At 41.7% G+C, this 22999-nt stretch overlaps 1 pseudogene; it reads left to right on the top strand.

Annotated features, from left to right (window-relative positions):
* Positions 1-3393: 3393 nt before the first annotated feature.
* LOC118832518 lies at positions 3394-20474 on the top strand (annotated as a pseudogene).
* The last annotated feature ends 2525 nt before the right edge of the window (positions 20475-22999 follow it).

A 22999-nucleotide genomic window follows, 5' to 3' on the forward strand; every position in this document is an offset into this window, starting at 1 on the left:
CAAGCCACTATTTCCCAATGACGAGCCTTTTCTAGAAACGTGCTATGCTCCTTTTCCATACAGGTCTATAACTTGGCCTCAGTTATCCTGTCTCTTCTCCAGTTTTCTCATGTTTTTGGACTTCCAAGTTTCTCTAAAACAGATTCCTCCTTACGCTTCATGTCTCTGCTGTCAGGGAAAATAAAGAAAAGAAACAGCTCGGAAATTTTCCCTCTATATGCCTTATGTGGTCCCCTTTGCCTTTAAACATGCCCAACTTTGCCCCTGTCTTGGAAAAAAAAAACCTTTACTTGATTCTATTTCTAGTTCCACGGTGTGGTGCAGAGAATGTTGGATTTGGAATCATGGGACCTTGGTTCAAATCGTAGCTCTGTCACTAATTATCTGTGCACTCTTAGGCAAGTCTCCTTCCCTCTCTGGGCCTCAATTCCCTCCTTCGTCAAATGAGGGGGTTGGACTAGACGATATTGACAATCCCTTCCAACTTGAAATCCAGGATCCTATGATCCATTCAACATTCACCTTTCATGACTCAAATGGGGCTACAAAGACAAAAATGAAATAGTCCCTGCCCTCAAGGAGCTTATTTTCACATGCAGATCATTTAATCTTGGAAGATATCAAAATTCAAATGTAGGAAATGATGGTCTGCTATATGTATAGCATTCCTCAAATGCCTTCTCTCCATATGGAGGAAGCTAGAGAGCGGGCTTCTGGGGAGGGAGGGTCATGGTGACATGAAATTGAAGTGACTTGGAGAGACTATGGAACATGTATGGACATTCTGTAATTGGTTCCAGTCTACTAACTATATGTTGAAGAGGATGGCCCTTGATTTGGTGCAGAGGTCTTCAAAAAGGTCTGTCTTCAGCTATGTCCTCTTTATCTTATTTGGTGAATCAGTTATCTACAGAGAAAAACTGGTGAGGCCTTCTCTCCTCTGAAGCCATGTGGCCCTATGAAAGTGCCTCTGCATTTTTTCTTTTCCCTTTTAGGTGAAGGATTTTGGAGTTTCTAATCTCATGAATTCAAACAGTCAAAAGATACCCCAACATTCCAGAATCTGGACTCCAGAAACCAGTGTTCCAGGAAAACCAAGTCACTGTTGGATATATCCTTAAGGACCCCAGGCCAGCAGAAGCTGAAACAAGGACTCATCCGCTCCTTTGGCCATGAACTTGATGTGACAAATGCTACAGAAGAACTGAGCTAAATTACATGCCTACTCCCTTCGACTTGTTTACAATGTTTACACTTTGTTCTTGCGATATCTTTTAGTAAGTAAATAATCTTTTGTACAAGCCAGTTGATATCAAGAGGTTACATGGAACTATGGTACTAGTGCTTGGCACCTAAAAGTGAGGACAATAGAGCTAGTAAACCTTGAGCTGATGGCAGTGGAGAAGAGACAGTGAAACTCTTCAGGGTATCCTAGACCCCTGAGGGGAGATCTAGCAGGCTTAGTCTGAGAGTGGGATAAAGCATCCCTTACTACACTTTGAAACTTATAATAATTGGGAATGGATTAAAGACACTCAAGTCCCAAACTCTCTCAGCTGTGGGGGGGCTCTATATCACTGAGAACAATAAAAAGGACAGTGTGGCTTAGAGAAAAGAGTTTTGGGTTTCAGAATCAGGAGGATCTGAGTTGGAATCCCAGCTCTTTCACTTATAAGCTTTGTGATCTTGGATAAGTCATTTTATTTCTTTCATACTGTAGTTTCAGCTCTATAAAAAGGGGCTATAATACAGTCACTGCTTCTTTCAAGATCTATTGTGAAGACTGAGTACTGGAAAGCACTTCATAATTGCTTTATCAATTTCTCTATTACTGCAAGAAAAGGGCCTTCTAGATGAGAGACATTACAGTTTTTCAGCAGGAAAGCTGGGGGGAAGGAGCAGGATACTACCCAAGTATATTAAATCATACCCAGGAGGAAGACAGCAACATAATAAGTGTAGTATGTGCAACAAAGTCCTGTACCCAAGGTAAATTTGTTTGCCTGGGGACAGGGCACATGACACAGTCAGCCTTGGTTAGGCTCAGTAGAATGGGTATTGGGGGAGGCCTGTACTCCTGGGGTGTCTTATCCCAACCTCCATAGCAATACAACACCCAATCCTCAAACTTTCAGGGAAAGGAGGCAGCAAAATAGGAGCATGACAGTGGGAGAATATAGCCCCCTTCCCCAAAGAGCCCTCTGGGGTGGTACCACACTGGCAAAAGACCCTGAGGTGAGGGTACTATGGACCAGTGTATTGCACTGGGTAGGAAGTACATCCCTTTTGGTGTTGGCACCCAGAGACAAAGTACCAGTTACCTCACCCTAGTTACGGCTTTGCAGAGGAAGCCTTGTAGAGAAACTGACCAAATCCTAGGTCAGTAGAGATAAGCAGTGCCCTTTGAAGGGACAGAATTTGTTTGATAGAAAGGAAGTACTTTTTGCATAGTGAATAATAAATGTATACAACTTGTCACTCAAAGAGGCAATGGAGGCTGAAGATATGGTTTGTAATGAAAAGCGTCAGTCTAGGTCAGCCTCCAAACAGAAGGCCCCCTAATAGGTTTTGCTGCTTTGGCCTATCTTTGGCACCCGATCCTCTGCCCTGGCAAACAAGGGTTTTCCACCAGCGATAACGGGTTTTGGATTAACCTTCTTCCTTCATCTCCTCGGAAGCATTCCTCCCTTTGTGTTATCTACCCTGGACCCCTCACTCTTACTCATCTCACAGATCCCCCCTTTTGTCAAGTCTTCTTGTCTCTACCTTTGAAGCATCTCTTGTGTGGGTCCCCTTCTCTCCACTCACCCTGCAGCCCCCTAACTTCGACCTGTACCATGACAGGGCTTTCTAACTGGCCTACTGGCCCTAGGTCTCCTCCCACTCCTCAAGGCCTCACTAGGTCACTCCCCCACACAGTGAACTGAGCTGCATGGCCTCCTCATCGCCTCCAGTAACAAATAGAACCTTTTGTTTTTGGCATTCCAAGCTCTTCATAACCTGAGACCCTTTCCTCCACTTTCCTCCCCTTCCTAAGTTCTCTCATCTCTGGGTCTTTCCACTGGCTGTCTCTCTTCTCTAGAAAAGTTCTGCCCCTTCACCCCCACCTCTATGTTTCCCCAACTTCTTTCAAACCTCATTTCAAATCCAGAAAGTCCTTTCCAGACTCCCCAACTACTAATGCCTTCTCCTCTTAGACTGCCTCCCATCTACTTTCCATATAGCTAGTACAGAAACTAGTTTTTTTTACAGTGAATTCAAATAGAAGCTCCTTGAGGGCAGGGCCTGTGCTTTTGCATCCAGAGCTTAGCACAGTGAATGAATGACACATCGGAAATACTTAACAAATGCTGGTTGGCTTGAAGGAGAGGAGGCTGAGATGCAATTAAGAGAATGGCCTTTGTCATGGAAAATAACCGAATGAAGCAGGTGGTGATACCCAAGTACCAGTACAGTAAGAGTACCTGGCTGCCCTGGGTAAAGTCATGTGTCTGGCCTACAGCATCTGTATCTGAGGGAACTGAGAAAATGGGTGGCTAGTGTCAGTGATGCCTACAATATTCTGGAGAACTAGGAAGTTTACAGGACTGGAAGGGGGCAAAGGATGGGGCCTGCAGATTGTAGGCTAGTGAGGGATAAGAAGGCGACAGCTCCCCTGTGCTATGCCCAGGCCACAGCACATCTGAAATGTTTGTGATCAGTGGTGGGCGTCACATTCTGGAAAGGACATGGATAGGGAGTGGTCCATGTCATGGGAGGATCGGTTGAAGAGGCAGGGAATGTTCAGCCCGGAGAACAGAAGACTGCGGGACGACATGAGACATATCTTCTAAAAAGCATTTAAAAGGTTACTGTGTGGTGAAAAGAGGAATCAGGCCAGCCCTGCTTGTCCCCAGGGAGCAGAGCAAGGAGCAGTGAGGGAAGGACTAAAAGAAGCCCACCTGGGCTTGAAGGCAGGAAATTTTCCTGAGGCTGAGCTGTCCTACGGTGACAGGCTGTCTCCAGAGGAGCAGTGGCTTCCTTACTGGAGGTCTTCAAGGAGAAGATAGGTGAACACTTGTTGGGCCCCTTGTTGGGAGATGCCTCTTCAGATCTGGGTGGACTAGACAGCCTCTGCGTCAGGAAGCCCTCAGTTCAAGTCTCACCTCTAATACATACTGGCTGGCTGTGCAAAACTGGGCAAATCACTTAACCTCTCAGTGTCCCAGGAAGTTCTCTCAGTCAAGTTGGGGAACAGGGCCCCATCTGTACTAGTGGAAGGAAATTCCTCATCAGGATTTCCCTATTCCAATGAAATCAGAGGTGCAGTTTTGCACCCCACCCCTACACCATTCTTCCCCCCAAACCCAGTCAATTTGGATTCTTCAACCTTCCTTCGAAGGGCCTTTAAGCCCAATGAGTACTTACTCAGAATAAGCCACTTTAATATCCACCTACAGTTAATTTGGTCACAAGACCTCTAGCAGCTTCCCTCTGTTTTTTTGTTATTTTTGCCTTGTTGGTAAAATTAATTCTCTACTAGACTGTCTACAACTAGAAGGCTCCAACTCTCTCATGTTACAGATGAAGAAACTGAGACCCAGAGGCTCACAGATGGAGACCTTCAGGGCCATTGCTTCCAACTCCCTTGTTTTATAGATGAGGAAAATGAGGCACAGGGAGGTACAGTGAGTTGCCTAGGGTCCCAAATCTAGTAGGCAACCGAGGCAGTCTTCATGCTTCTAAGTCCAGTACCCTATCTACACCGCACCACCTCTCCAAAGGTTGACTGACTTGCCCAAGCTCATATGAGCAATAAGTGCCACAGGCCCAGGATTCCAACTTTTGCCCTCTGACTCCAAAGCCACCACTTCTTCCCTCCTTGAACCTTCTATTCCCTCCCCAGAGGACAGATGCTGTGGGAGAGAGCCTCATATTGACTCCTACTTAGTTAAAATCCCCCTATCATTCAAGGTTTGGAATTTTTTTTAAGTTTCCCCACTAGGAGAAGGGGTGGAACCATTCCAACCCCTTTGAAATTTGCAAATCGTGGCATTTCATTTACAGTTTAACAACCTACTTGGAGTTGGGGTTGCAAAAATCCTCCTCTAATGTGGGGAATAGAAAAAGTTTCTTTGAGTTTCCAGAGCCAAGCACATGCAGTGGAAAACACTGGTCTCAATACACCATTAGCCAGCCTACCCAGATGGGTCACTGTGAACTACCTGCAGGAGGAAGCCACCGGTAAACACTCCAACAGCCACATGAGGCAAAAAGGCCTCAGTAGAACACAAGCGGCTGATCAGCTAATGGGCACTTTTCAGGAGCCTCTTACCAGAAGAACGGTTCCAAGACACAGGGGGTCATTGGTCTAAGAGAGGAGAGAGATCAGGAAGAGCAATACAGGCCCCAGCTGGGAGCCCTCAGACATTTCCACTAGTTGGCTTCAGGCCAACCCCAACCAAGGTGGAGAGGGGAAACCAAACAGGCACACTGAGAACAGAAGAGCCATTGATGTCAGGGTGTAATCACACCAGAAGTTAGCAACAGGGTGGAAGAAAAGTTCAGAAAACCAGAGGCAAGGAGAGACAAGGGCTAGAAGGAGCTTAGAGACCATCTAGTTCACTAATCCTTCATCTTAGACATGGGGAAACATGGGCCTAGAGAGGGAAATGATCTACCAAAGGCCTAAGTGGCAAAGTCAGCATTCACACCCAGGTCCCCTAACATGAAGTCCTGTCCACTTTCCAGACAGGAGCATAAATTTTGAGCTAAAGGGAACCTTAGAAATTGTGTAACTTTATCATTTGACAAACGAGGACCATTAGTCCCACAGGAGTGGAGTGACTTGTCTAAGGCCCCAGTGAGAGGAAGTGACAGAGATGGAGTCCTCAGAGTCCCAAGCCACCATTCTTTGTATTATGCCACACTGCCTCTAAGAAGGGTTATAAGAAGTCAAAGGCAAAGCAATCAAAGGTCAGGGAAGCTGTGAGAGCCAAAGAATCAAAGATGCAAGCTAAGAACAAAGAGACTCAACCTCAGCAATACTTTTTGAGACATACCTTCCAGTTTTTAAAATATAGCTCCTGAATGGTACTAACCCATAACAGCCCAGCCGAGCTTAGCATACCCCAATCCCACCTGAAAGATGGGAACACTTGGAGGCACCTGGCTGGGGCAAGCTAGGCATAAGTGGAAGCACTAGGTCTCCACAGTGGGGGTGGCAGAAGAGCTAGGCATCCACAGTGGGGAGGCAGAGGCAGAGGCATCAGGACTGGGACAATGGAACGAAACTGGGCAAAGAAACCATGAGCCCAGAGAGGCAGGGCGGCTGATCTTCAGGACAGGAAAACAGGGGGGGAGATTGGGGAAAAAAGGGTTAAAAGGCAAGAAAGGAAGGGGAAGAATCTGTGATAAAAAAGGGCTGAGGACCAGAGAGGAAAATGTGTAACCAAATAGGATAGAAGGAAATACACAATTAACTATCATAACTGTGGATGGGATGAACTCAGACATAAAACAAAGGCAGACAGCAGAATGGATTAGAATGCAGAATCCAATGTGTTGTTTACAAAAAATGCACTTCAATTCAATTCAATAAATATGTATTAAGCACCTACTATGTTCCAGGCACACAGAGCTAAGAGCTGGGGATACAAAGAGGCAAAAGAAAAAAAAAGAGGCAAAAGACAGTCCCTGCCCTCAAGGAGCTTATAATCTAAAGCGGGGAGACAAGATGCAAACAAATATGTGTAAAGCACATAAATAGGATATAATTAGGATAAATAGGAAATAACTAAAATTGGGAAAGCACTGGAATTAAGAGGGATTAGGGATACGTTCCTGTAGGAGGTAAGATTTTTGTTGGGACTTAGAGGAAGGCAAGGAGGTCAGTAGAAAGAGCCCTTGAAGCAGAAAGATGTTCACAATTAAGGGGATGGAGCACAATTTTCATGCTATTTGTGAACACAAAGAAGCAAGAATAACAATCACAATCTCAGACAAGACAACAGCAAAAAGTAGGCTTAATTAAAAGACAAACAAGGAAACTACATTTTGCCAAAAGGTCCCACAGGCAATGAATCAATACTTCTATAAGAAATGGGAAGAGGGACGGTTTCAGAGGAACCTTGGAAGACTTGCATGAACTGATGCAGAGTGAAATGAGCACAACCGGGTGAATAATTAATATAATAACAATAACACTATCAAGACAAACAATCTTGAAAGGCTCAGAATTCTGATCGGTGCAGTGACCAACCACAATTCCAGAGGAGCAGTGATGAAACGGGCTGCCCACCTCTCAACAGAATGGTGATGGTCCTGATGTAGAATGAAACATATATTTTTGGACTTGGCCAACACAGCAATTTATTTTGCTGGAATATGTATATTTGTTACAAGGGTTCTGTTTTTCCTTTTCTTTTTTTTCAATGGACAGGGGAGAAAACAAATACTGGTTAATTGAAAAAAAACAAGTGGGAAATGATAGAGACCGGCCAGCAAATCAGAATGTTTTTATTTGGAATCTACATATAATGTCTAGAATGAGACATTTTGCCGAAAAGTTAAAATTGATTCCTACATTAAAAATGGATAAATCTCACAACTGCAAAAAAAGGACCACAGGAAACAGAATAACTTTCTATTAACTGCATAAACAAAAATGATTCATAAGGAAGTAGCAAAGGTGGACCTAGTTGTCCTCAAAGAATTTAAGCTCCCATGACCAGATAAATTACATCCTTGGGGAATAACAGTAAGCATTTATAAATGTAATGGGGCTTGGAGTTTGACCAGATTGCCTAATATGGGGACACATTGCATCGTGCATTCTCCTACCACATCGGTGGGAGCAGTCTCCTTCAACTACATGTATCTTTTAAAACTGCCACACTGAGACAATCTCTTTTTCATATACACTCTTTCCTGCTACATCCCAAGGCTAAGGATCACATACAGTTCACCCACACTGCGGATGCTATGAATTGAACCAAGCATGGGGAAATGCCTCCCCCTCACCCCCCACTCCAGGTCCTTTTGGGCCCCATAGTTTAGGGTGTTCCTGTTTTTGTCCCGTTTTGTTTGTCCTTCTCAGTTGCATGTGCAGGCGATAATCCCCACCAGACCTGGGAGTTCGAGCCATGGTGACCTGGGAGCCAGGATTCCAAGCGGGATGTTATAGCCAGCCAGCCCAGCAGGGAAGCCCAGAGAAAGCCAAGGTGCCTGGGACTTGAGCCTGAGGAAGGTTTTGGACTTGAAACTGGGGACTGTGCTCTATAAGAACTGAGCTAAGCTGTGAAGCTAATCCCCTTCTTTTCCCCAGGGACTGAGGTGCTATTGGGGGTGGGGGATTATGCCTCCCACATGTTGTGGAGTATGTTAGTATATTTGTTAATATACCTTTGAAGTAAATATTCCTTTGTGAAGACTAATCTGCTAGTGGCTAGATGGAACTCGGGAGCGGGGGACCAACCCCCTACACTTCAGGGAACATAACAGGTGGAGATTGGAGCCACTGGCAGAGAGCCTAGATACTGCCCCCCATTGCCCTTAAGGGTACTGGAGAACCCTGGGGGGAAGGACGAAATGTAATGCACCTGGCCTTCAGGCAGAGGGCACCAAGGTCTACAAGTGATACATACATAGAGCATTTTAAGCTTTGCAAAGCATTCTCCATGGTGTCTCACCTGATCCAGCAACACTGAAAAGGAGGTACTATTATTATCCCCACTTTACAGATGAGGAAACTGAGGCTGAGAGGAGTTAAGCGACTTGCCCAGGGTTACATATCTAGTAAGTGTCTGAGGCTGGGTTTGAACTTTGGTGTCTCCTGACTCCAAGTCCTCCTTTCAATATGACACTTAACTGCCAGGGGACTGAATTTGCAGAAGTGATTACTAAATCACTGGCAGTAGTCGCAGAAAGATCAGTAAAGCTACTGCAGGATTGGGGACTATTTTCCCACTGGAGAATGGAGACGGTAAAATAGATTTCAGTGAGTTTGACTTCGATTTGGGTAATAGAGAGCTCACTATTTTAAGGAAGCTAGGTGGCGCCGTGGCTAGAACGACCTGAGTTTCAGTCCTGCCTCAGGTTTACTTGGTTGTTTAATTCTGGACAAGTAATTAAACTTCTCTCAGCCACTCTCAGTTTCCCTATCTGTAGGGTTGTTGTGAGGATCATCAAAGAGATAATATGTGTGAAGTGTTTTGCAAACCTTAAAGTGTCATGTAAATGTAAGCTTTTATTAAGGAACTATGGGCATGAATCCATTTGCAAGAAAAGACAAAGGCAGAAGTCAGTGTCAGAGGAAAAGGAGTCATGTGTGTACAATAATATTTATAGCAGTACTGTTTGTTGGAGCAAGGACTAGAAACAAAATTGGTGACAATCAGGAAATGGCTAAACAAATTATGGCATGTGAATGGAATGGAATTTTATTGTACCATAATAAGAAATGTGACAGATTTAGAGAACTATGGAAAGACTTCTATGAACTGATGTAGAATGAAATTGACAGAACAGAATTATTTACCTGATGACCATAATAATAACATGAAAGGAAACAAAGTTGAAAGATCCCAGAATTCTGACCAAAGCAGTGACCAATCAGGCCTTGGAATGTCTAGGGGAGAAGCTTACCTCCCCTTTCTTGGGAGAGAGGTAGGTGATGGCCTGGAGGCACAGAATCAGACATGCATTCTTAGACATGCCTAATATATTGATTTGTTTTGCTTAACTTTACATATTTCTCGAAAAAGAGGGGTTCTGTTGTGTTGGGGGGGTGGCAAGTAGAGGTAGAGATGGGTTAGTGAGTAGTGACAATTATATAAAAAAGAGCATTAAGAAAATATTTTAAACACTCATGAGATTAAAAAGTACAGAACACAGAAAGAACAATTTTGTTACTACCTTGTTAAGCTTAATATGTAGCTTTTTCTCCAAAAAAAAAAAATTTAAGGCAGCCAGTAGCATCAATTAGCAATTAAAAAGCAGATTTACCAAGAAGGTATAGTAAGAAGAATTGGTAAACCATCTCCCCCAAGGCCCACAGCACGAACTCCCATAGACACACAGTCTCTGGGGACAGTGGACACAAACTTAGGTACAATGGTAATGAAGCCCACATGGGGTACCCCTCTGTCCTCCCGTCTTGGGAAGTTCTTTTCTCCCTTTGTGGAGTCTTCATCAAGTTCACTTCAGGGCATAGTGTAGGTGATGGACCAGTCAATGTACTGCTAGACTGGTCCACCCCTTTGATGGGCTGGGCTACTTTGCTGCTGGTGGTGTTTTCCCCCTTCTGCTCAGGTTGGTGGGGGGGCAGGAAAATGCCCACCACCAACTGTGCACTCTCACCAGATCTTACAATACTCACAACCTGGGCGTGTCCATCTCAAGATTACCACTTAGTGACTTCCTAACTCCCATGGGTACTGCCAGGTGCAGAAAGCTTGTTTTGCTTAGAACTATTCCCTCCCCAGTATTACCCTCCCTTTTACCTCCATCTCTCTCTATCCGTGCCTGTTTCCATGGGAGTTGGATATATTTCTACAACGAACTGTAAGCTCAACCTTCCTTCGTCCATTTTCGACAAGAGTGAAGTTAATCTGATGGCTGCTGCCCCCAGCCCTTCATGCATGTTGGTATAGGCTTCTTCTAATGTTCCCAAATAATAAGAAATAGTAAATTCTACCGCTTCTTCTTTCCATCCTAGGGAATTCTCCTTTTCTTTCCCTTCTTAAAACCCTTAGAACAGAACCAATCCACTACCAGGTCCTCCATTTTTCTTGATTAACTCCCTAAATGTCCTTTGAAGACATTAAGGTTCTGAAGGGGCACTGGTTCCTTCTTCCCCTGTTAGAATGTTAGCAATACAGTATTATACAGCCCCTTTCAATAGCTCTAATCAATTTTGTTTTCTGGGTTTTTCTAGACTTTTGTGCTTGCATTTCAAAGTTCCTACTCATCTCTGGTCTTTTCACCAGGAATGCTTAAAAGTCCTCTATTCCATTCAAGATCTATCTCCCCCTATGACTTCCCCCCTCTTCCACCGTAGGATTTCACTCAGTTTTGCAGGCTAAAGTTATTCTTGGTTATAAGCCTATTTCTTTTGTCTAGATTTTGGCTATGACGTTCCTGGGACTTTTCCTTTGGGGGTTTCTATCAGAAAATGATCAATGGATCTTTCTTTACTTTGTGCTCTGGTACTAACAAATCTGGGTGGCTTTTATTTATGATTTCTTGGAATATTATATCTAAGCTTTAAAAATTATATTTTTCAGGGAGTACAATGGTTTTTTTTTGAAAATTAAAATGTTTTTCTATTATCAAACATTTATCTTTTCTCCCTTACACTTTCTCCGCCCCCCCCACTGGAAAAAAGAAAAACAAAATATTGTAACACAAAAGGAATAGTCAAGCAAAATAAATGGCCTTTTTGGGTCATATCCAAAATCACGTCTCATTCTGTATATTAGTCCATCACTTATCTGTCAGGAGGTGGACAGTATTCATCATCATAAGTCCTCTGGAATCATAAGTGGTCACTGCATTGATCAGAGTTATTAAATCTTTCAAAATTACAATGACCTCAATGGGTCCTAGAGGAGGGTTCCCAGGAGGGAAACAAAAGTTCCAAAACCAGCATTCCCTTGTCGTTGTGGACGGTCCTGGGGAAGCTGGCCCACCAGCATAAGAGAAAGTGACATGGTTGAGGATGTGCAGCAAATAGAGACCGAGATCTAGGCTTGGAAGGGCCATATACTAAAAGGATCTGCAATGGAGCAGGTCAAGTTCCTAAAGGGCCTGAGGCAAGGATAAGGCCCTCCAGCCCCACCCAAGTCTAAAGCATCCTCCAAAAGCCCCTACCCTGTTTAGATCATTTAGAGGAGGCTAAAGAGGGAAGACCATGGAAGGATGGGATATCATGGGCTTTCTCTCAGGAGTTAGTATCTGTGCAGGCTCTTTCTGCATCCTCTATAAATGTGGGTAGGGACAAATGGAAACCCTTAGAGTTACACAAAACAATCTGTTACCCAAACAATATTGGGTCTCTGGGGGGTGACAGAAAGATATTTCTTCTCTAGTGATGGAGATGTAGGAATTTGGCGTACTTTGTTATACCAGGTCTCCTTATAACAATACTGGGTTGCCCATGAGGAAGGCGGATGGTACCTGGAAATTTATGGTAGACTACAGGGAGCCAAAGAAACTCAGCAGCTCATCAATACAGCTGTTCCTAACTTCCTGAGTGCCATAATGCCACAGGACCAGCATGAGTGCTATGTGGTTACTGACCTTACTAATGCTTTTTTCCCTCTATTCCTATGGCTGAGACTAGTCAGGAACAGTTTGCTTTCATCTGGGAAGGAGTCCAGAATATTTTCACTATCCTTCTCCAGGGGTACCTGAACTCTCCCTCATACTTCTATGTTATGGTGAACGGAGAGATCTGAAAGAGGTCTTCCTTCCTGAGGGCACTGTTATACACCACTACACTGATATAACGATACCTGGGCCAGATGAGGTCACGGTAGCAGAGGCCCTAGATCAGATGGTGGCCCATATGAAGAAAAGAGGTAGGAAATCAACCCTAAGAAAAATCCAGGGTCCAGCCTGCACAGTCAAGTTTTAGGGAATATAGTTGGCAGGGCAAACTCTGAGGATTCTTGGAATATTCTGGAATAAGCTCCTGGCACTCTCTTTCTAGACCTAGAAAAAAGAATAATGACATTCACCTAGAGGAACAAAAGGTAAAGAATACCAAAGGAAATAATGAAAAAAAAGTAGGACAGAAGGGGGACCAGCAACACCAGATTTCAAGCTATACTACAAAGCAGTAATTATCAAAATGATTGGTATTAGTTAAAAAATAGAAAAGTCGATCGATAAAACAGATGAGGTACAGAACAAACAGAAGTAAAGGAATAGAGTGACACAATGTGCCCAACAACTGGAGAAAATTGGCAGAAAAACTGGAAAAACAGTCCAGCAGCAATTAGTTTAGGCCAATACTTAACCATATACCATAGTAAGTTCCAAATGGATACATGATCTAGATACAAAAGGTCACACCAAAATCAGGTTAGAAGAGGGCAGCTAGGTGATGCAGTGAATAGAGCACCGTCCCTGGAGTCGGGAGGACCTGAGTTCAAATCCAGGCTCAGACACTTGACACACTGTGTGACTTTGGGCAAGTTGCTTAACCCCAACTGCCCTGCCTTCCCCCCTCCAAAAAAAAATTTAAAAATCAGATTAGAAAAGAAGGAAATACATTTTACTACTATGGCTAAGGGAAAAGTTCATGACCAAAGAAAGGATAGGGAGGCTCAGAAAAGATTCAATGGACAACTTTGATCAAAATTGACACATTTTTGCACAAACAAAATCAACACTGTTAAAATAAGGAAAAAAAAAACTAAGGGGCAGCTAGGTGGTGCAGTGAGTAGAGCACCGGCCCTGGAGTCAGGAGGACCTGAGCTCAAATCCTGCCTCAGACACTTGACACACTAGCTGTGTGACCTTGGGCAAGTCATTCAACCCCAATTGCCCTGCCCCCCCCAAAACCCCCAAAATCAGAAAAAAACTGTTAATGAGGGAACATCTTTGTGGCAATTTTCTTGGATAAAGTTCTCATTTCCAGGAAATATAAGGAACTGATACAAATATGAGAACAAGAGCTATTTCCATAGAAAGGTGGCCAAGGGATACAAATAGACTATTCTTAAGGGAGTAAATCCAAGCTATCTACAGCCATATGAAAAATGCCACAAGGCCAAGGTGTTTAAAGGTATATCAGTGAGTATAAAGTGAGCCTTTTTACTCCCTCAAACCCTCTACCATGTGACCCTAGTGGTCCACCCATGTGTATATGCGGTATATCACAAACTTGACAAGCTTGTAGGACCAGCCCCAGTTTGAAAAAGCCTCCTTTTGACCCCCCTCAAACAATGAAGGTATCCAACCACAATGTCTGAAGATTCAGAACCCGAGGCAAGAAATAGCACATTGTCTCCTCACCAATTAAAACACTATAAAGTGCAAAGGAGAGCTTGACAAGTGGAAAGCAAGAGAGAGTATCCCAGAACCAAGCTCCCTAAAGTATAAATTACAGTACAAAGTCTGAGCCACTACATGTACTGATCTGCCCATGTGTGCTTTGGATTTTGCTTCAGCATGGATGATATAAGAATGAGAGAGGTGCCCCTGAGGAAACTGGAAATATGCAAGAATTGTGGGGGTCAGAAGTAGCTATATCTCCACCTAGTCAGGACTAGTGATGTGAGTATCCTTGCTATGTTGCTGTATAAGAGCAAAACCAAAGCTATGTGGGAATTGCATTCATTTCCATGCTGAAGGGAAGCATGATGTTTCACTGAGGTATTGACTTTGAATGTGGGAAGGATTGATCATCATACTCAACCTGGCTAGGCATAGTGCCTGCTCATTAGGGTGAAACAGCCTCTCTTGCCAACCTGAAACAACAGGCCATGACAGATTAGCTTCATTTTCTTTTTTGACGAGGTTATTAGACTGGTAGGGTCAAGAAAATGCTAAAGATATAGGTTACTCTTGATTCTAGCAAAGCAGGTAACAAAGTTTCTCCTGATTCTCTTAAGAAGAAGGTGGAGAGAGGAGCTAGACAGTAGCACATTCATGTGGATTTGAACTGGTCAAAAGGCCAGACCCAAAGAATAGTCCTCATCTATAAAATGGTGATAATGGCACCTACTTCATAGAGTTGTTGTGAGGATCAAATGAGATGATGTCCAAAGTGTTTTATAGACCTTAAAACATTTTAGGAATTGAACAGCTCACAGAAGATTTTCTTAGTCATAGTAGGAGGAAGACACTCAGAGCAGGGAAGGGATATTCAGTGAGGATACAGCCTTGATTCTGTTGAGCTTAACTTCCCTGATTGTTATTTTTTTTTTGCACTCAGGAGACTAGTGAGCTACATCAATGGACTGAGCCAATTAATTCTCAAAGATGGTTTAAATACCTTTTAAGAAAAAGAACCATATGACAAGGCAAGGCAAGGAATTCTAGGAGATACTCCTCCTATCATACTCCTTAATGGCAAGGTTCTAAAGGTCTTCTAGAGGACATTCCACCTCTTAAATAACTTTAGGGCAGTTACTGGACAACCTTAATCTTAGGGATGTGATAGGTAGTACAGAGAAAGAAGAATTAAACCAGAAAGGCAATCAAAACAAAAGACAACAAGCAATATAACATTCCCTTGAGGCTGAGTACTTTAGGGGAAGTACTAAGAACCCAAGTCTTCCTGATTCCAAGTCCAGGGCCCCATCTACTACGCAGACCTCTCCACATCAGAGGTCAAAGCCAAGGGAAGAGGATATAAAGGAAAATCTAGAATGTCAACAGCTTATGAAATTATAATGAGGAAAATGGAGAAACCTTAGATGGTTTCAGGGGTGGAAGAAAGAGAAGAAGAAAGTGAAGAAGAAGAAGAAGAAGAAGAAGAAGAAGAAGAAGAAGAAGAAGAAGGAGAAGAAGAAGAAGAAGAAGAAGAAGAAGAAGAAGAAGAAGAAGAAGAAGAAGAAGAAGAAGAAGAAGAAGAAGAAGAAGAAGAAGGAGAAGAAGGAGAAGAAGAAGAAGAAGAAGGAGAAGAAGAAGGAGAAGAAGGAGAAGAAGAAGGAGAAGAAGGAGAAGAAGAAGAAGAAGAAGAAGAAGAAGAAGAAGAAGAAGAAGAAGAAGAAGAAGAAGAAGAAGAAAGAGAAGGGAGTAGGAGAAGGGAGGAGAAGGAGAAGGAGGAGGAGGAGAAGAAGAAGAAGAAGAAGAAGAAGAAGAAGAAGAAGAAGAAGAAGAAGAAGAAGAAGAAGAAGAAGAAGAAGAAGAAGAAGAAGAAATAAGTGAATAAGTATTGGGAAAAATCTTTATGTCAAATATGTTTAATAAGGGTCTGATCTCTAAGATATATATACAACTAAAAGAAATATATAAAACCAGTCATTTCCCAATAGATAAGTAATCAAAGGATATGAATAAACAAATCTCAAGAGAATTGCAAACTATTAAAAATCATATGAAATAATATTACAAATCACAGATAAGAGGCATGAAAAGGGAAATAATTCTGAGGTTTCAAGTTACACCCAGTAAATTGGCAAAGATGACAAAAGGGGAAGGGAACGAGCATTTATATGGTGATTGCTATGTGCCAGGCACTGTGCTAAGCCTTTTACAAGTATTATCTCATTTGATCCTCACAACAACCCTAGAAGGTAGGTGCTCTTCTTATTTTCATTTTACAGTTGAGAAAACTGAGACACAGACATTAAATGACTCGCCTAGGGTCAAACAGATAGTAAATATCTGAGTACAGATTTTAACTTTTTGGGCCTTGGGAGTAAGACTCCAGGTTCAGTGTTCTATCCACTGAGCCACCTACCTGCCTCTAAAAAGATGGGAGTAGTCAGTATTGGAGGGATTGTGGAAAGGTAGGAATCATACTGCACAATTGGTGGATCTGTAAGTTGGTCCAACCATTTTGGAAAGGAATCTGGAACTATGTGAGAAAGTAATTAAAATATCAACATTGTTAGGCCTATAACCCAAGGATGTCAAGGACAAAAAAGAGGCGAAGAAAGAGGAAAAGGACCCATATACACAAAAATATTTATAAGAGCTCTTTCTATAGTGGAAAAGAAGTAGAAATTAAGAGGATCTCCATCAATTAAGAATGGTATATGAATTTAATGGAATACCATTGTGCTATGACAAATGATGAAAGAAACAATTTCAGAGAAACCTGGGAAGACCTGCATGAATTGATGCAGAGTGAAGCAAGCAGAACCAAGAGAACAATTTATACAATAACAACATTATGAGGGAATTGTGGAAAGATGGCAGAATAAGGCAGGAAAGTACCTGGCTTTACCAAATTCCCCCACAAATAACTTAAAATAATGCCTCCAAGTAAATTTTAGAGCAGCAGAAATAATTAAAAGTTGCAGTAAAGCAGTCATCTAGCCTAAGACAACTTGGGAGGACATTAGAAAAGATCTGACTTTCCAGGGCAGTGGTCTGGTCCTATTGAGGTATAGCTCCTTCTGGGAAGATACCACTGAGTCAATAAAGAGCAAGCCCTGGAGAAAGCTACAGCCTTAGCTTAGGAGCTTTTGCCCCACAGACGGTGTGGAGGCTGGGCAGCTGATCAGGGGAAGATTGTGGGGGCCCTCTGGCCCTCTCAGGCCTGCTGACCAGACAGGTGAGCACATGCTGGTGAGTGTGGTGCAGATGGGCAGGGGCCCTGCTGGTTGTCATCACTCACAGTAGAGCAGAGTCCCTGGTTTTGGTTCCAAGGCAAAAGAATGAGTTGACATCTGCAATCACAACAGTATTTATGGTAGAAGCAGTGCTGGGGGCCCTTGTCAAGGCTCAGGGGCAAAGAGGAGTACCTAAGGTCACTTATAGACACACACAGAGTAAAAATAAAGGGCTGTACTAGAATGTATCAGCTGATAGGAAAAGGTAAATGAATTACAGGTGGAAATAGATAGGAGAACTATAATAGTGGGGGATTTCAATCTTCCCTTCTCAGAACTAGATAAATCTAATAAAAAATAAATAAGAAAGAAGTCAAGGAGATTAACAGAATTTAGATAAGCTACGTATGATAGACGTCTGGAGAGAATTGAATGGGAATAGAAAGAAATGTATCTTTTTCTCAGAAGCACCTTTACAAAAATTGACCACATATTAGGGCATAAAAACTTCATAGTTAAATGCAAAAAAACCAGAAATATTAAGTGCATCCTTTTCAGATCACAATGTAATAAGATTACACTTAATAAAGGACCATGGAAACACAGCTTAAAAATTAACTGGAGACTAAATAACTTAATCTTAAAGAATGAGTGGATTAAGGAACAAGTCATAGAAACAAGAAATAATTTTATAAAAGAAAATGATAATAATGAGACAACATATCAGAACTTATGGGATTCAGCAAAATCAGTAATCAGAAGAAAACTGATATCTCTAGATTCTTACATCAATAAAAATAAAGAGCAGATCAATGAATTGAGTAAGCAATTTAAAAAGCTAGAAAGAGAACAAATTAAAAATCCCCAATTAGATACCAAATTGGAAATCCTGAAAATTAAAGATGAGAATAATAAAATAGAATGTAAGAAAACCATTGAATTAATAAATAAAGCTATGAGTTGGTTTTACTAAAAGAAACTAATAAAATAGATAAACCATTGGTTAATATAATTTTTTTTAAAAAGAGAGAAAACCAAATCACTGGTATCAAAAATGAAAAGGGTGAACAAACAACAAATGAAGATGAAATTAAAGCAATTATTAGGAGATATTTTGCCCAACTATATGTCAATAAATTTAACAATTTAAGTGAAATGGAAGAATGCTTACAAAAATATAAACTGCCCATATTAACTGACAGAAGAGGAAACAGAATATCTAAATGAACCTATTTTAGAAAAAAAAATTGAACAGGCCATAAGTGAGCTTCCTAAGAAAAAAGCATCAGGACCATATGGATTTACAAGTGAATTTTACCAAAGATTTAAGGATAAACTAATTCCAATATTAAATAAATTATTTAGAATAATAGGCAAAGAAATAGTCCTACCAAACTCCTTTTATGAAATAAATATAGTGTTGATACCTAAACCAGGAAGAGCAAAAACAGAGAAAGAAAATTGTAGATGAATTTCCCCAATGAATACTGATGCAAAAATCCTAAATACAATACTAGCTAGGCTACTACAACAATATATAACATTGATTATACATTATGACCAAGTAGGATTTATACCAGAAATGTAGGGCTGGCTGGTTAATTATATCAATAACAAAAAGAACAAAAAAAATCACATAATTATCTCAATAGATGCAGAAAAAGTTTTTGACAAAATACAACACTCATTGATATTAAAAATACTTGAAAGCATAGGTGTAAATGGATTTTTCCTTAAAATTATAAGAAGCATCTAAAACCATCAGCAATCCTTATCTATAATGGAGATAAGCTAGATGTTGCGGGCCAAGTTAGAGCTGAGCCCTGTCCTCCTCGGACCTCCAGGCCCAGGGGCCTGCTGAGATAGACTCAGGGCTTTGGGATGTGGGTGGAGCCAGGAGGAGGGGTCTCACCTTTGTTGCCTCCCTAGCAATTCCAGGTCTTTGCCCAGACCTGCCTGACCACATGGAACTTCCGGCTCTCTGTCTGGGCTTGCCAGAGCACGTGGAGTTTCCGGTTCTTTGCCTGGACTGCCTGACCGCAGGGAGCATCGGGTTAGCGCAGGAAGAGAAGGGGAGGAGAGTAGGCGGAGTCAGAGCGGTCCTAGTACCCAGGTGTATTGATTTTTACCTGTCCTTCACCCATGTAACCAAAGAATGTACCTACGTCACTAAAGATATAAAAGTGCTGCTTGCTGAAATAATAAACGGAGTCATTCACCATCTTTCAGCTCCCGCCCCATTCATTGTCTGCGAGATCAGGTCCTTTGCTTGGCAAAGGCCTGGGGCTTGGGGGGAACCCCGAGTATAGTTGCGAGGCTTCGGGAGCCCATAACAGCTAGAAGCTTTCCCAATAAGATCAGGAGTGAAACAAGGATGCCAATCATCACCAATATTACTCAATATTGTACTAGAAATGCTAGCAATAATAATAAGAGAAGAAAAAGAAACTGAAGGAATCAGAACGGGGGATGAAGTAATAAAACTATTTCTTTTTGTAGATAATATGATGGTATACTTAGAAAATCCTAGAGGTTCAACTAAAAAGCTAGTTGAAACAATTAATAATTTTGGCAAAGGAGCAAGGTATAAAATAAGCCCGCATAAATCATCAGCATTTCTATACATTACCAACAAAGCTCTGCAAGAAGAGGTAGTAGATAGATAGGGATGGTACTGGCTGCAGAAAAATAAGAAAGTCATAGGAAATACTGAAGATGTGAGACAGGCCCATTACCTGAAAGATGTCTTTGCTGGGATAGCCCTGCTGTAAGGTCCTGTTCAATGGGTATACACCCAGATCCAGACTCAGCACTCTGCTATTCTAGACTAGTGGTTTACCTTGCCCATTTTTACTTGGCCAGTGGTCTCATGGTTGGTCAGATGGCTGGCAGCCCTGGTCATTCTTTTGTATCGAGTGTATATCCCTAGCCAATTCCTGCCTTACCCTGTTCCACCATCTTGGATTTGACATAGTCCTAGCATGTCACATTCTTGCTGTTGTGTAGTGTGCTATACATATGCATAACCAATATGGACATTCTGTCTCTGCCAGATATGTCAGCCTGGCTTTGATATCTTGCTTGAGCTTTATTGTCCCTAAGCTGGGTGACCACTGGCTTGCTCAGTGGCTTTGCTTCAAGGAAATGACCGGACACTTCTGGTCTAAAATTTGTAACATCATGAAGCTCCACTTTGCATTTTTATTCTTGACACACTTCAGTAGTCCCCAAAGATGCATTGCTGAGGAAAAGAACATTTGAGAGGGCTAAAGAAGCTTCTGTCTTAAGTGTTTTAGTTAATATATACATTTGAAAAACAGTGTTCCAGCCAAATATATACATCCATTCCATATTTATGCTCAATTCATTTCCCCTGTTTTTCTTGTCCATGTTTTTCATGGCCATTAACATAAAATTTGTTAATTAGAAAGAAAAGAAGAGATAGTTCATTTAAAATAACTGTAGACAGTGTAAGATACCTGGGAGTATATTTGCCAAGGCAAACCCAGGAACTACATGAATATAATTATAAAACACTTTTTATTCAAATATGTCAGATTCAAATAATTGTGGAAATATTAATTGGTAGGTCAAGTCAATGTAATAAAATGACAATTCTACCTAAATTAATCTACTTATTCAGTGTCATCCCAATTACCAAAAAATTACTTTATTGAGCTAGAAAAAATAATAACAGAATTCATTTGGAAGAACAAAAGGTCAAGAATATCAAAGGAATTAATGACAGAAAGGTAAAGGAAGGAAGTCTTTCAGTGCTAGATCTAGGCAGTAATTATCAAAACTCTCTGGTGCTGGCTAGAAAATAGAATGGTGGATTAGTGGAATAGAGTAGGTATACAATGCACAGTAGTGAATGATTATAGTAATATTGAGTGTGATAAACATAAAGATTTAAACTTCTGGGATAAGAACTCACTATTTGGTAAAAATTGTTGGGAAAACTGGAAAGTGGTCTGGCAAAACTAGACATAGACCAATATCTTACACCATTTATCAAGATAAGGTCCAAATGGATATATGACCTAGACATAAAGGGAGACATCATAAGCAAATTAGAAGAACATGGAACATATTACCTATCAGATTTATGGATAAGAGAAGAATTTATGACTAAACAAGAGAGAGAGAGAGCATTATGGAATGGGACTCTAGAAATCATCTAGTCTAAATCCTTCATTTTACAAGGCGTAGAGAGGGGAAATGACTTTCTCAAAGTCATACAGCTTGTTAGCAGCAGAACCCCCATCAACCAATGAGTTAGGCTTATGAGTGAAAGAACAGCCAGTTCTGGAAAGGAAGTCGGGGAAGCTGTGTAGGGAGCCAAGTTTCAGTGTGAATAAGATAGAAGAAGCATGAGAAAAATGTTTAAGATTAAAGCTAATTTGTTACCTATGAAGCAGTCATTCTAGAGAGGGAGGTGGAGGGGGTGGGAAGCTTTAAAGTGAGACATTGGGAGTGGGGGCAGTGTTTCCAGGAGATTGGGAATAAGGGAGTGGGCAGTGGGGGACAGAGAGTGGGCTTAGAATGACAGCCTTTGCCACCTGCTTCCCATTTTCCAGAGAACAAGAGGGTGATGAGAAAGTAGGACCATGATGGACCATGCTTGATACAATCTCCTGCTCTCTTTTTTCCCTTGCTATATCAAAGGTTCCTATCCTTTCCTTATCTCCTTATAACCCTCTCCCTTCTCCTGCATCATCCACTCTAAGAAGCTAAAGTTTGTTTTGCTTATGCCTAATCCAGGGGTGGGGAACCTGTCGGCCTCCAGGCCCCAAGTGGCCCTCTGGGTCCTCAAGTGCAGCCCCTAGATTTAATCCAAACTTCACAGTTCTGCATATTCAGTTGAAGGGCCCTTTTTGGTTATGGCTTTCAGGTAGTCCAGTGATTCTTAGACTTTTTTTCTCTTTAACCTGTCTTCTAATTTAGTTACTTTTTCATATTACATAATTTTTATTTTCTACTTTTTCAATCTTTTGATTTCATTTTAATACTCTTATTGTCTCCTTTTGGTTCATTCTAATTTTCTAATTTTCAAGGAGTCTATTACTTGGGTGAGGTTTTATATTTCTTCTATTAAACTGTTTATTCATCTTCCAGGTCTTTCCTCTTGCACTATAATTTCTTTTCCAAGTCTTCTTTCTAGTGCTTTCATTTATAATGAAGTTTTTACACTCATTTCATCTCATGCTTCATTTCTTCCACGAATTCTAGGTGACATCATGGCCAAGCTGTGGCCTTTGCTTGTGGCTGTTTTTCTAACTTTGTGTCTTAAGCATCTCTGGCTCCATAATAGCTTGTTACCATTTTGTTTACTCATTCTTCCAGTTTTCCTTCCCAAATTGGGACTCTGTATTAGGGCCAGGCCTTATGCACTTCTGAAAGGAATGTTGGGGCCTTGTTTGACCCTAGTATACACTCCCCAGTCTCTTGCTGCTGCATTTTCTGGGTATTGAGAGTTCTTCAAGGATCTCAGGTCAGAGAACTATACATTTTCAGTATGCACTTAAGCAGTCTAACCTAGGACAAAATCTAACTATTGGCTTTCTTGTGTGAGCTTTGTAAGTTCCCAATGCTGGTGTAGGTCTGGATGACACAACTCCAGGCTTGCCCCTAGTTGGAATTGCTGCTGAACTTGGCCCCACATCAATTTCCTGGAATACTCTGCAGGTTCGGGGTAAGCTTTACAAGCTCCCGCTTAGTTGGAGTTCCCTGCTCTGGTTACTGAACTTCAGGACGAAGCCTGGATCCATGATCCCATCTGGGAT

This window comes from Trichosurus vulpecula, chromosome X (genome assembly GCF_011100635.1).
Source record: "Trichosurus vulpecula isolate mTriVul1 chromosome X, mTriVul1.pri, whole genome shotgun sequence".
Lineage (NCBI taxonomy): Eukaryota > Metazoa > Chordata > Mammalia > Diprotodontia > Phalangeridae > Trichosurus > Trichosurus vulpecula.